Raw genomic sequence first — 13033 nt, 5'->3', positions numbered from 1 at the left:
TGTAATATTAATTTCAGCACAAGTCAATCAAAACTATCCAATCGTAAATTCTGAATTTAATTTTCTCCGGAAGCTAGTATCCTTGAATGCCTCTCATTCACTGAATATACCTGAGAACGATTAAGAAAAGGGATCCTGGAAAATTTATTCCTAGGATTCCCCTGGAAGAATACATGAAGAATGTAGAAGAGGATAGCAATAATTTCAAGTTTACAACACAAGCCTAGCAAACCAACCAAGTGCTAGTCTACACATTGGATTGTAAGGTTTCTAATCTATTGGAAACATTGTTCCGCTTTATTCATAATAAAAGAACAGCAAATACTGAAGATTTAAAACATCAGTGAAACTCAGTTTTTCAACATTGTTTAGAACGATGAAAAAAAGAAAAAAACTTAATATCTACCTACCAGAGCATGATTAATCCAGGCAGTGGAATGCTGTGCCACCAGTGTACATGAAAACATTGTAATTGAAAGGAACTAAGTAGATTGAAATTTTTAAAATATCCAATATAATACTGAGTTTAAAAAGACATAGAACAGGAAATACAGGAGCAGCCATAGGGTCCCATTTTAATAAAATGTCATTTTTTTCATAAGAAATCTAGATGGACATATGCTAAGTTTGTAGTAAGTACTCCTCTAAGGACTAATGTTTAGGTGGAGAGATTTTGACTTTCAAAAGTATACACCTTTCACTTGGTTTGATTTGCAACTAGCATATCATTTTTATATGAGAAATATAGATATATTTAAAAACTTTTATTGAGGTATAATTGATACACATTATATCAGTTTCAGCTGTACAACATGACTCCATATTTGTATATATATCTGACCCATGTAAAATACCAGTTGGATTGCACAGATATGTGGATTTTTTGATACAGTATTATAAATAAACTTTCCTCTGATTTTTTTAATGTTCTTTTCTATAGCTTGCTTTATTGTAAGAAAACAGTATATAGCACATGACAAAAAAGTTAATGAACTGTTTATATTATTGATAAAGCTTCTAGTCAGCAGTAATCTATTAGTTAAGTTTTGGGAGAGTAAAAAGTCGTAGGTGGAAAAAAAAAGATGTAGGTAGATTTTCATTGCACAGGGGCAGGGGAGGAGGGTTAGCTCACCTAACTCTCATATTGTTCAAGAATCAAGTGTGTTGTGAAATGATCAACACAATAAGTCTGTTTACACCTATCACCATACATGGTTAAAGGATATTTTCTTTTCTTTTAATTTTTTAATTTTTTTTAAATTTTTTAAAATTTATTTATGATAGTCACAGAGAGAGAGAGTGAGAGAGAGAGAGAGAGAGAGAGGCAGAGACACAGGCAGAGGGAGAAGCAGGCTCCATGCACCGGGAGCCCGATGTGGGATTTGATCCCGGGTCTGCAGGATCGCGCCCTGGGCCAAAGACAGGCGCTAAACCGCTGCACCACCCAGAGATCCCAGGATATTTTCTTATGATGAGACCTTTGAAAGTCCTAGCAACTTTCAAATATGCAATATTATTAACTATGGTTGCCATGGTATACATCATATCCCCATATTCCATATAACTGGAAATTTTTACCTTTTGACTACCTTCATCCATTTTGTCCACCTCTCCCAAACAGCTCTGGCAAACACCAATGTTTTATTTATCTAGGAGTCTCAATTTTTTTATGATTCTATACAAAACTGAGATAAGATAGTATTTGTCTTTTTCCAATTTCACTTAGCATAATATCCTCAAGGTCCATCATTGTTGTCACAAACAGAAAGAGATTATTTTTTAGGCCTGTATAATATTCTATTATAGACACATTTTTTTCACCCATGCATGCTTTTTCCCTCAGATTTGTTCCCTAATTTGTATTGTGAGTCTGTGAGATTGTTTAATATATAATCTCCCAAAGTAGATGGGTAAGATACTGAAGCTGTGCCTTGAAGTATATGTAGAATTTTTTTCCCCTGAACAATCCTTGATTTAAAAAAAAATTATTACAGTATAGTTAACAGAGTATTAGTTTCAAGTATACAATATAGTGATTCAACAATTCCATATATTACTCAGTGCTCGTCAAGATAACTGTATTCTTAATTCTCTTCATCTATTTCACCCATCCCTCTACCCAATTCCCTTCTAGTAATCACCTAGTCTCTAAAGTTAAAAGTCCATTTTTTGTCTTTTTTTTCCTTTGTTCATTTGTTTTGTTTTTCAAATTCCACATGAGTGAAATTATATGGTATCTGTCTTTCTCTGATTTATTTCACTTGACACTATATTCTCTAGCTCCATTCATGTTGTTGCAAATGGCAAGATTTCATTATTTCTTATGGCTGAATAATATTCTATCATATGTATGTGTAGGTTTATGTGTGAGTTCTTCTTTATTTATCTACTGATGGACACTTGGGCTGCTTTCATAATTGGCTATTGTAAATAACAAAACAAACATATGGGTGCATTTATCCCTTCAAATTAGTGTTTTTGCATTCTTTGGGTAAGTACCCAGTAGTGCAATTACTAGGTGAGAGCATAGTTCTTTTTAATTTTTTGAGGAACTACTGTTTTCCACAGTGGCTGCATTCACACACAGTGCAGAAGGGTTCCTTTTTCTCCACATCCTCACCACCATTTGTTGTTTCTTATGTTTTGATTTTAGCCATTCTGACAGGTGTGAAGTGATATCTCATTGTAGTTTGGATTAACATTTCCCTGATGATGAATGATGTTGAGCATCTTTTCATGTACCTGTTTGGAAAAAGTCTGTTCTCTGGAAAAATGTCTGCTCATGTTTTCTGCCCATTTTTAAATTGGATTTAGGGATGTTGAGTTTTAGAAATCCCTTATGTAGTTTGGATACTAACCCTTTATAAGACATGTCATTTGCAAATGTCTTTTAGTTTTGTTGATTGTTTACTATGCAGAAGTTTTTATTTTGATGTAGTCCCAAGAGTTTATTTTTGCTTTGGTTTCTCCTGCCTTAGGAGACATCTAGAAAAATGTTGCCACAGTCTAGGTCAGAGAAATGACTGCCTGCGCTATTTTATAATTTTCATGGTTTCAGGTCTCACATTTAGGCACTTAATACATTTTGAATTTATTTTTGTGTGTGGTGTAACAAAATGGTCCAATTTCATTCTTCTGCATGTAATTGTCCAGTTCTTCCAACACCATTTGTGCAACGACTGTCCACCCCCCCACACAATCCTTTCTGTAAACAAAAAGGCTTTTCTCCATGTTTTCTATGACCGGTTACTGCTAACAACAAAGTCACTTATTTCACTTTCCACCTCATTTGTACCTACATGGAAAATACATACATACAAAGGATAATGAATGAGGCAAGTAACTTTGACCTTTATTTTAGAAACTTTCATCTCGGCAGGCTCTCTGGCAAACATACAAGATCATGGATTTTGAGGTGTACAGGAGAAAGGTGGAAGAGAGGATTTTAGGAAAACAACCTAACAGAACAATAGAATGGGAAATGACAGCATTCTTCTCTTCTTCATGAACTCTTATAATTTCTAGTCTTAATACTATATTCTTTACCTGGTACTGACATTAGAAAAATGTGAAAGAGGGGACTAGTTTTGCATTAACAGAAAAGAACTGAGAAAGGGAATTATAAACTGCAGCATCCACAGGGGTTATGGGAGCAGGGAGTTTGAGTAGACATTTGGCTGAATCAATTATTTCTAAAGTAACTTTTAAGATACACATATAAAGTAATCACCAAGAAGAGATTCCCCATGCACAAAAATACTTAGATAAAAACTAAAAATTTTAACTGGTGTTATTTATTTCTAACATTTAAGTTATTAATGTCATATGGAATATAGAATAGATTGGCTAGGTACCTGACATCAATAGCTCAGCTAGGAGATCAAATAAGGTAACACAAGCAAGGCAAAATAATTGTCATATTGTAGGCAATTAATAAATGTCAACTAGATTTTTTCCAATAATGTAATAAATACAATTGTGTTTCTCAAACAAAATTTGAAAAATCAGTATACTTTTTATTCTATAATCATTTTACATAAAAGGGAACCTAAACTTTGGTCACCATTTTGTATTGTTATCTTCTAATTGCTGTGTCATGATAATTAGACTCCCATTTCCAATCTCCCAGACCAAATCATGCGTAAAAAGCTATGAAATATGTCACACCCTTGATTTTCACCAAAACATCAAATCTAAAAAGTCAAGAAACCATAAATTTTTCAGTTACATAAAAATACTATTCAGACTACTTTTGCTCTCCAACAATGCAAAGAACTGATTAGCATACATGATTAAAATATGGACATGGAGAACTGCAAACATTTGCCATAATAGATTTGAGGCCATGTATTATCTGTTGCCATAAACCAATTACATGAATCAGACCTTTCTCTAGAGCTTACTTTAAAAGTTTGATTTCACAAACAATGACATGACTACCTTTGTATCCCCAGTGCCTCTGGCACAGTGGGTGGTATATAACATTGTAAGTAATCAATCAACTCCTCACAAAATGGACAATGATACTTCATTTGGAACAGTAGATGCAATTCCTGTTGTCTCTACATAACATCATTAGATCACTCTCCTTCCCACTCTAAGACCTTTGAAGAGGTGATAAAAATCAAGCAACAAAATGAAAATATAGTCATATCAGACAATTTTAGAAGAATAGCAGTTAGTAAAGAGAATGATATTTGATAATAAAAAGGTTCAGAATATAAGCAAAGGGGAAAAAAGCCATCAAGAAACATAGAGAAAAATGAAAGGAAAGGGGACTATAGGAATGGTAGGTACTAGGGGTAAAGAACAGTTTTTATGTGTTACAACTGTCAACAACACAGATTAGTGAAGGATTAGGACTAAAATAGCAAGCTTCAACTAACCAGAGAAAGTAGAAACAAAAACCAGAACACCATTAGTTAAAGAGAAAAATGTAGGAGCATTCAGAAAAATTGAAGTCTGATACAAATTATTTATCAAAATATTGCAAGAAGCCTAAGGCCCTGAAGGTCTTATTTCACTAACAGTTTAGTATGTAAAGTTCATTTTTCTTAAAGAAAATGTAGCATTTTTGGCATAATTTCTAAAAAATGATTAATCATATCTATTTATGAAAATATTCATTCTTTGAGAACAGCAGCTGTGAGTGCTTTTATTTTTTCAATATTTACCAAAAATAACTTCAAAGGACTCAGATGATTGAGAAGACGATCTTCATTATTCTCAAGGAACCACACAGCATAGACAACCTAAACTCTTTTGTAAATTACTCTGTTTTATGCCCTCTCTCCATAAAAGCATCTCTAATTTTAGTTCTAGATTATCTTGAAAGTTGAAGAAAAACAAAAAGTATTTCATTAAGTTTCCTGGAAATATTTCTACTTGATATAGAACATAATATCTACACTAATTTGAGTGGGAATAAAGAAAGGAAGGCTGTCTTAGAGGCTTTGTTTCCTGGCTTACTAATGTCAGGACAACACGGGACAAATTATTTTATAAGAACTGATTTGGTGAACTCAATTCTTCCCCTCCCTATTATTCATGAAGAAGTCTAGAAATCGAAGAGAAGCAAATAGGCATAGCACCTTTCATTGTCTGTTAACATAAGACAATTTTTAACATAGCCCAGGGCAGGGAAAGGCAGATGCTCTTATGTTATAATAAGGCCAGAGTTATTAGTTATTTGTTTGTTACAAATAAGGTCAAAGTTATGTTAATAGAAGGAATATGAATTTCTTCCAGTACCAGATGGGGACCTTTAGAAATAAATGAGTCATCACAGTGGGAGGCATGTTTGATTTCAGATATTTGGGTGAAAACAAGCTACAGCCTGGAATGAAAACCCCTGCTCCACAATATCATCTATTTCCTCTGCCTAAACAAAAAACAAAGTCTTCATTATGTATCTCTAACACAGGCCAAAGACACAAATCCTAGCACAAAGTGTCACTCTCTGAAGGGCCAGCTGGAAACCAACATAAGGGAGAAAAGGTTTTAGCAACTGCTGTAGGCTGCAAAATTTGAAAGACACAAGAGATAATTGGGCACAGAGGTGTTGGGAAATCCCACATATCTGTGTACATGTGTGGTGAGGGTAGGGTAGGGGGGCCTCCAAACCAAAAGGAAATAGGTTAAAGGAAGAAGACTGAGGGAAAGGGGCATAGAATAGAGAAATTAAACTTTAATATGTTCAGATGTGACATGTACCCATTTCATACTTCTAAACCTAGTCCAGGTAAGTGATCCTGATGTGACAAGAAGTCAGATAGCTAAACACCTTATCTTCCACCTACACAACTAATTAAAACTAACTTTGGTCAACTACCTGAAGTCAAAAGTAAATTCCCTAAATTTCTCTTAATGTTCTATATATTCATTTTGGGAATAGGAGCTTACAACACAATCTAGAATAGAGAGGTTATAGCCCCATGCCATCATCAGTGGACTCAGGCAGCATCCTTGATGTGTTGTACTAGCAATGGGATCTATTGACAAGGCCACGTTAGGTAGATCAGTCATCCCTCCTTTCCCTCTCTTTCTAAAAAGTGGTCTGGGGCAACAGAGGCATATGGATGAGAGAGTAAAGGAAAGACCACTACATGGATTCTAGAGAATGTTGTTTTTCTTGAAATATGGCTATCATCAATTTCAGATTCCTCAAATGTAAAAGAATGATCACCAGAAAAATTTCTTCCCTTGCTATGGCTTTCAAATACCACAATTTTAGTTTTGCATAAAAAAAAAGATGATCTACATTGAAAAATGAGTAATACTATAAAAATCTTAAAGATTCTTCAGGATTAAGAGCAAAAAGGATATAAATGTATATATTAAGAAAAAAAGACAAAAATGAAAGGGGACAACTGTAATATTCTCTAGGTTTTCAGGAGGTCATAGTTTTTAATAGTACTTTCAAGTTGTTCCTATGTGTTATTAACATTCCGTGAGAGATTATACTGATCAGTGATTCCACTGCAAAGACCTTAACATAGTACACACTTTTTAATAATCTGATTACTAAAATACCCTGGAATGAAAACAATAGCAAATAGAAAGAGACTGGCATATTAAAAAAATGTGGGCAAGTAATTTTATAAAGCTCCCCTCAAATTGATAGGATGCAAGTGCCTATCAGAGAAATAGTATTTAGAATTTTTGGCAAAATTAAATATAAATACAACCCATAGGGTCACTATCTTTTCTTTATATGGAAAGTATTAAAGCACTGACAGAATATATATATATATAGACACAACTGTATGTGTATAATATACAAGCAAATTCAATTTGGAACTATAATGTCTCAGCAGACAATCATTTTAAGTAAAAGCTCAGTGTTAAGGTTTTTCTGACTTAACCATGAAATCAAGCAGTTAGAATAAATGAATGGTGTTCCTAGGGCTGTAACGGGATGGAAGCTATTTTTACTAGAGAAAATAGATAAGGGAGAGGGAAACAAAGTTCAAAGTTTTTTAAGTTTTTTTTTTTTTTATGGCTCACTAGTTTTAAAAAAAATCTTAAATTTTGTATGTATAATTTCTGTTGTCATGGAAGTACCATTTGAAAATAAACAAATTTGACAAAAAATATTTTTAAATCCAGATAATATAAGCAGTACCCGTATGATCCATTTCACACTCTTTCCACTATTGTAAAATAAATTTTTACTATCTCAGAAAATGTTATTATTTTCAAGGCTGTCATACAGATTAACTTCTAAACCATGCTTATACTCTTGAGGTGCTAAGGGTACCAATAAAAGAAGTCAGAATACCAGTAAAAGAACAACTGAGAAACAACCCATAGTTTTCTTAACTACAGAGAACAAACTAAGGGTTGCTGGAAGGGAGGTGGCCGGGGGGTGGTTAAATGGGTAATGGGTATTAAGGAGGGCACATGTTGTGATGAGCACTGGGTATTGTATGTAAGTGATGATTCACTAAATTCTACTCCTGATGCCAATATTACACTATATGTTAACTCTCTAGAATTTAAATAAAAACTTGAATTTTTTTTAAAAAAAAGGACTGATGAAGAGTCTCATAAACTGATCCCTAATTTTTTCCTATATCCAAGCCATATTTTTTCTGAAGAATTAAATGGCTGATACTATATAATTAGAGCAGAGACAGACTTGAAAATACGGGTTTATTCCTTTGAAAGAACACATTATTTCCTTATTTTTGCTGTCTTTTTTTCCCCCAAACATTCTAACTAAGCATAAAATACAAATCAATCAGGGAGAGCTAGTTCACTCTTACAAAATTTTTTCTTTTAACATTTTTCAAACAGTACTTCAATTGGTCTACAATGCTAGTGAAATTTAAATATTTGAATATGCCCTTCTTGTCAATATTATTGCAGCTGAATATTCTACAACTTTCAACATTATAATTTATTATTTTTCTTTCATTTCTAATGGAAAGCTTCTGTAATTTGCCTGGAATTTTGTCATGTTCATTCCTTTCTGGAAAATGCTTGCTAAATTCATTCTTGACAACAAACCAAACACTGAAAGCAGAGTGTCCCAGGAGTGGCACATTAATATTCAGCATTTCTGTTGAGATTCACAGTTTGTCCCTAGCAACCTTATACAGACATATTCCCATACTACAGGATGATGTATTCTATATGTAAAATTTAAAAATAAAAAGTAGTTGTTTTTATAAGCAATTACCTCCTTCTAACATGGGAGTGTCTTATTAGTAAGGTTTTTCCTTTTAATTGAAGTGTGTGATGGATGTCAAAGATTCACATGCTCCATTGTTGAAAATGTTGTTAAGGGACATGTTGGTATTAAAACTGAGGAGACATAACAGGCTGGATGTGGGAGATGGCAGATTTTAATAAAATAAAATAATCAAATAACAGCACATAATTATTTTCTGAAAAAACATCATGTTGGATAAATGAAGCAAGCTCCCAAACTGTATGGATATTACAGTTTTAAGCAATCAACTCCCACAAGTATCCACATTACACAGGATGGATACTATTATTTTTGAGTGTAGGAGGCATTCAGCTTTTCTTTTTTTTTTTTTCATTTCAGTCAACTTTTATTGACTTATCTTTAAGCTCACTGATTCCAATCTACTGATGAGCCCACTCAAGATATTCTTCATTTCTGTTAATTTTTCTGATTTCTAGCATTTCCTTTTTATTCTTAGAATTTTCATCTCGCTGCTTAAGTTATCCATTTGTTCTTGTATGTTGTCCACTTTTTCCATTAGGACACTTAGCATATTTATTAGTTATTTTAAATTCCCAATTTAATAATTCCAAAATCTCAGCCATATCTAAGCTGTTCTGATACTTGCTTTATCTCTTCAGACTGTAATTTTTGCTTTTTAGCTTGCCTTATAGTTTTTTGTTGAAAGCCAGATATGATTTATTAGGTAAAAGGAATGGAAGTAAATAATCCTTTAGTATTAGGTCTTATGCTTATCTGGATAAGAGGCTGTGTTTACTCTTTGCTTTAGGTGTAGTGTCACAGGCAAAAGATTCCTCTAGGATCCCTGGTTTGTTTCGTTTATTGTCTTTGGGTTTCTCTATGGATTCCTTCTTAAGTAAGGACTGAGCTGTAATTTTCTATCATTTTACAGGACCCCTAGTGATGTGATGGTATTGTGTGTGGTGAGGGGGCAATCTATATTCCTATCATTAGGTTGCAGTCTTTTACTGAGACTATGTCCCTGGACTATGACCTACACAAATGCTTGTCAGTTGTTTTTGTTTTTCATCCCCCTGAGGTGAGACAGGAAGGCTAGAGGGAGCTGAATTTAGCTATTTTCCTTCCATAAACTAAGTTAGTTTTGGTGAAGCCCAAATCAGACTCTAGTAAAAAGAGCTTCCCTTGAGGATAGGCCTTCTCTTACAGAACAGAAGCTTTAAGCTTATTTCAAGATAGTTACTTTTCCCTTCTCCCTGCTATAAATATGAATGACATTTTGCTTCAGTTTATCTCCCTAAGAACATGATGGGGCTCCGGGAGGCAAAACACAGGAAAGTGTAGGAGACTTCCTATGGTTGTACTCACAAATGTTTCATGCCCAGCGTCCAACAATAAGTCAATTCTCCTTCAAGTGTTCTTTCCAAGTTGCATGAATGGCTTCTCCTCCAGATAAACTATGATTCTTTGTGTTCGCCTATCTCTGCAAATTTAAGGTTCGCAGTTGCCTTGTGACTTCACTGATCTGATAAATACATAATTGTTAATTTTCAGTTTGTTCAGTTTTTTTCTCATTGCAAGGATTGGAGTTAACACTTCCAAACTCTTTACATGCTGTGCTTAGCTTTATAAATGTAACTTTAATGAATTATTCATCCCCATTTGCTTAAATATTCTTCAATCATTAAAAATCTGATTACTCAGAGATTATAACCCATCACCCATGTATCCTACCTTAGGTGTCATAAAACCTCAGACTTTATTTTCCTGACTGCCGATCTTCACAATATCCTGACAACTAGTTGAAGCTTCAATCTGAAAAGACTTATTTGTGGCTTGAGACATGATTGGTATTCGCTAGTATGTAAATACTTTGAATGGCAAGAACTTCTGGGAGATCTCTGAATGTGATTAGCAAGTCTGTCTTTATTATATTTTGCCAAAGGCAGAATACTAATTGTTAATTGAGAAGTTGCCTTCTCTTCTGGAAATCTATGTAAGAAACAATAAATCATCAGAAGCTGGAAAGCAGGCCTACTGTTTTGTTTGAATGCCATTCCCTGAAAATACTTTTACCTAATTTAGCAGACTTTGGTAGTAAGTATACCAAAACATTGCATGCCAAAAGTTAAATAAATGACCTTGAGACAATGAATGGCTACTTAAAAATGTTTTTAAAAAAGTAAATGTTTTCATGGTAAAGTCACTGGTGAAAAATGATCCTGTTGAAGAGTTTGTTTCTATGTAATCACGATTCATGACAGTCAAACTAAAAGATTTTTCTTTTGGCTGCTGTTTTTAAGTTACTTACTATATAGTACATTTGGCACCATTCACACAGCCAAAACAGATTATTTTTACTTTTAAAACATTGTTATCAAACAGAATGAGTCACCACATTTTCACATACCCACTTTGAGCCAATACTTTAAGTACTTTTTTTTTAACATAAAATGACAGAAGAGAACTACAGTAAGCTGCATGAAATTTCACTCAGTATTTGTCTACAGTAAAAAGAAAATGCCTTCATGGAGAAAATCACATAAAGGGAAAAAATATAACTAAAACTCTAAGGGAGGTGGGAACTAATGATGTGTGAGAATTTAATAGGCTTCAGTACGCCTACTATGCTGTACTCCATTTGTTAATGAATAGTAGAAGCAGCAGTTCTCTGGGTAAAGTGAATAAGGGTTATTAGCAATAATAATGGTTTGCTAGCTGATAAATTTGCAGATTAAGCAACCTCTGCCGTGGAAGTTAGTAATATTTCAAAGATATTGCTCAAAGGAGAATGGAATGGGTATTTTATTTTTATATCAAGAAAACTGGACTCTTTACCAAAGTGTGTGGCAGCAGAAGTCTTGATTCTCTCATTTTTCAATTTAATGGGTGGCAAGACTTCTACCCAGTACTGAAAATTTTATGACATTTCACTCACTCAATCATATAATGTTCTAGAGTTATACTCCAATCATCTGCTATTCTGCTCTTCTTGTTAAAGATCACATGAGAAAAAACAACCACCTATTTTATATCCAGGTCAGTTTTATAATAAATATAATGAATAATGTATGTAAGTTTCTCCACCAGGGTTGCATTTTTGCCATTTTTGCAATGAAAATAAATAGCTACTACTAAATTTTCAGAATGACCACTGTGTTTTTTATTTTTGAGGTTTCATTAGACAAAATGCCTTTAGGAAAAGGCCTTTAGAAATTTCATAAAGTGACCTTAGGGGGCCAACTAGTTCTAATTAGCTAGCCCCATGGCTAGAAATAAAGATATGGACCAGCTACATTGATTGATTTGTTGAAAGCATAGAGAATACAAGAAGGTCCTCAAGAATACGGCTCCAGAGGTAAGTGTACTGTGTTTTAGTCTTATCTATGCAGCTTTGTGAGTTGTCCACCAAAATCTCTTGTTTCATGATCATTTAATGGAAGCCCAAAATCTCTTGTTTCATGATCATTTAATGGAGGCCCAAACCACTCAAATTATATAATTATGATCCTTTTCAGTCACAATTACTACTTAGCCAATGGCAGTCACTATCAGTAGTTCCATGAGCACCCAGTGTTAGCAGCAACTCTAGGTACTAGACAATTTGGCTAAAATAACAAAATTCACAGTAAAACATTCATAGATCATATCTAAATGGCATAGGAGTATTATTTTCCTGATCCTATCATGAAAGGCACAGTCAAAATTATTTAGGGGACAGGAAGGACTATGCTTTGACAATAGCTTGACTGAAGCTGTGTCCAGAGAGCCAATAGGGATCTAGCCCAGGGTTTCTGAGTGCCCGAGCCAGAGTTCCTCTATATCAGGGGCAATTTAGGAAGCACAAGACCAACACTGGAGACCAGCAGACAAAGAACTCCAGTTGGTTTGGAGGCTTTCTCATAAAGGTAATGATCACAATTTACAATATAACCCTGGCAGAGTAAAGATAAGAATCACACCCAGGTGTTGAAGTTGATGATGGTGAAAATGGAAACTCCTGTACCACAAAAAACTCCTAAACCACTGGTTCTTAAACTTTGCTGTACGCTCAAACCATGTAAGTGTTCTTTATATGAAACTCTTGGGGAAAATTATTTGAGTAGATACTAAGCAGTTTCCTTAAAAATAGGGATCAAAAGTTCAAACATATTTTACAACAGTTTGTACCCAACTCCCATTCCCTTTCATTTCTCTACCTAAAAAGAGTGTCTGGCAGGTATAAACATCTCTTCCCTTACCTTTTCAGGTCTGACCAGCAAGATAACTAACAGTGTTTCTAATTTGCAATGTAAAAAAGACTAGCAGATTGCAGAGAAGCCAATCAGGATCATCTGGTTTCCATCCCTGAAAATGTAG

The sequence above is a fragment of the Canis lupus genome, chromosome 18 (assembly GCF_048164855.1).
Source record: "Canis lupus baileyi chromosome 18, mCanLup2.hap1, whole genome shotgun sequence".
Classification (NCBI taxonomy): Eukaryota; Metazoa; Chordata; class Mammalia; order Carnivora; family Canidae; genus Canis; species Canis lupus.
The sequence above is the reverse complement of the archived record's forward strand: the minus strand, read 5'-3'. Positions refer to the sequence as shown.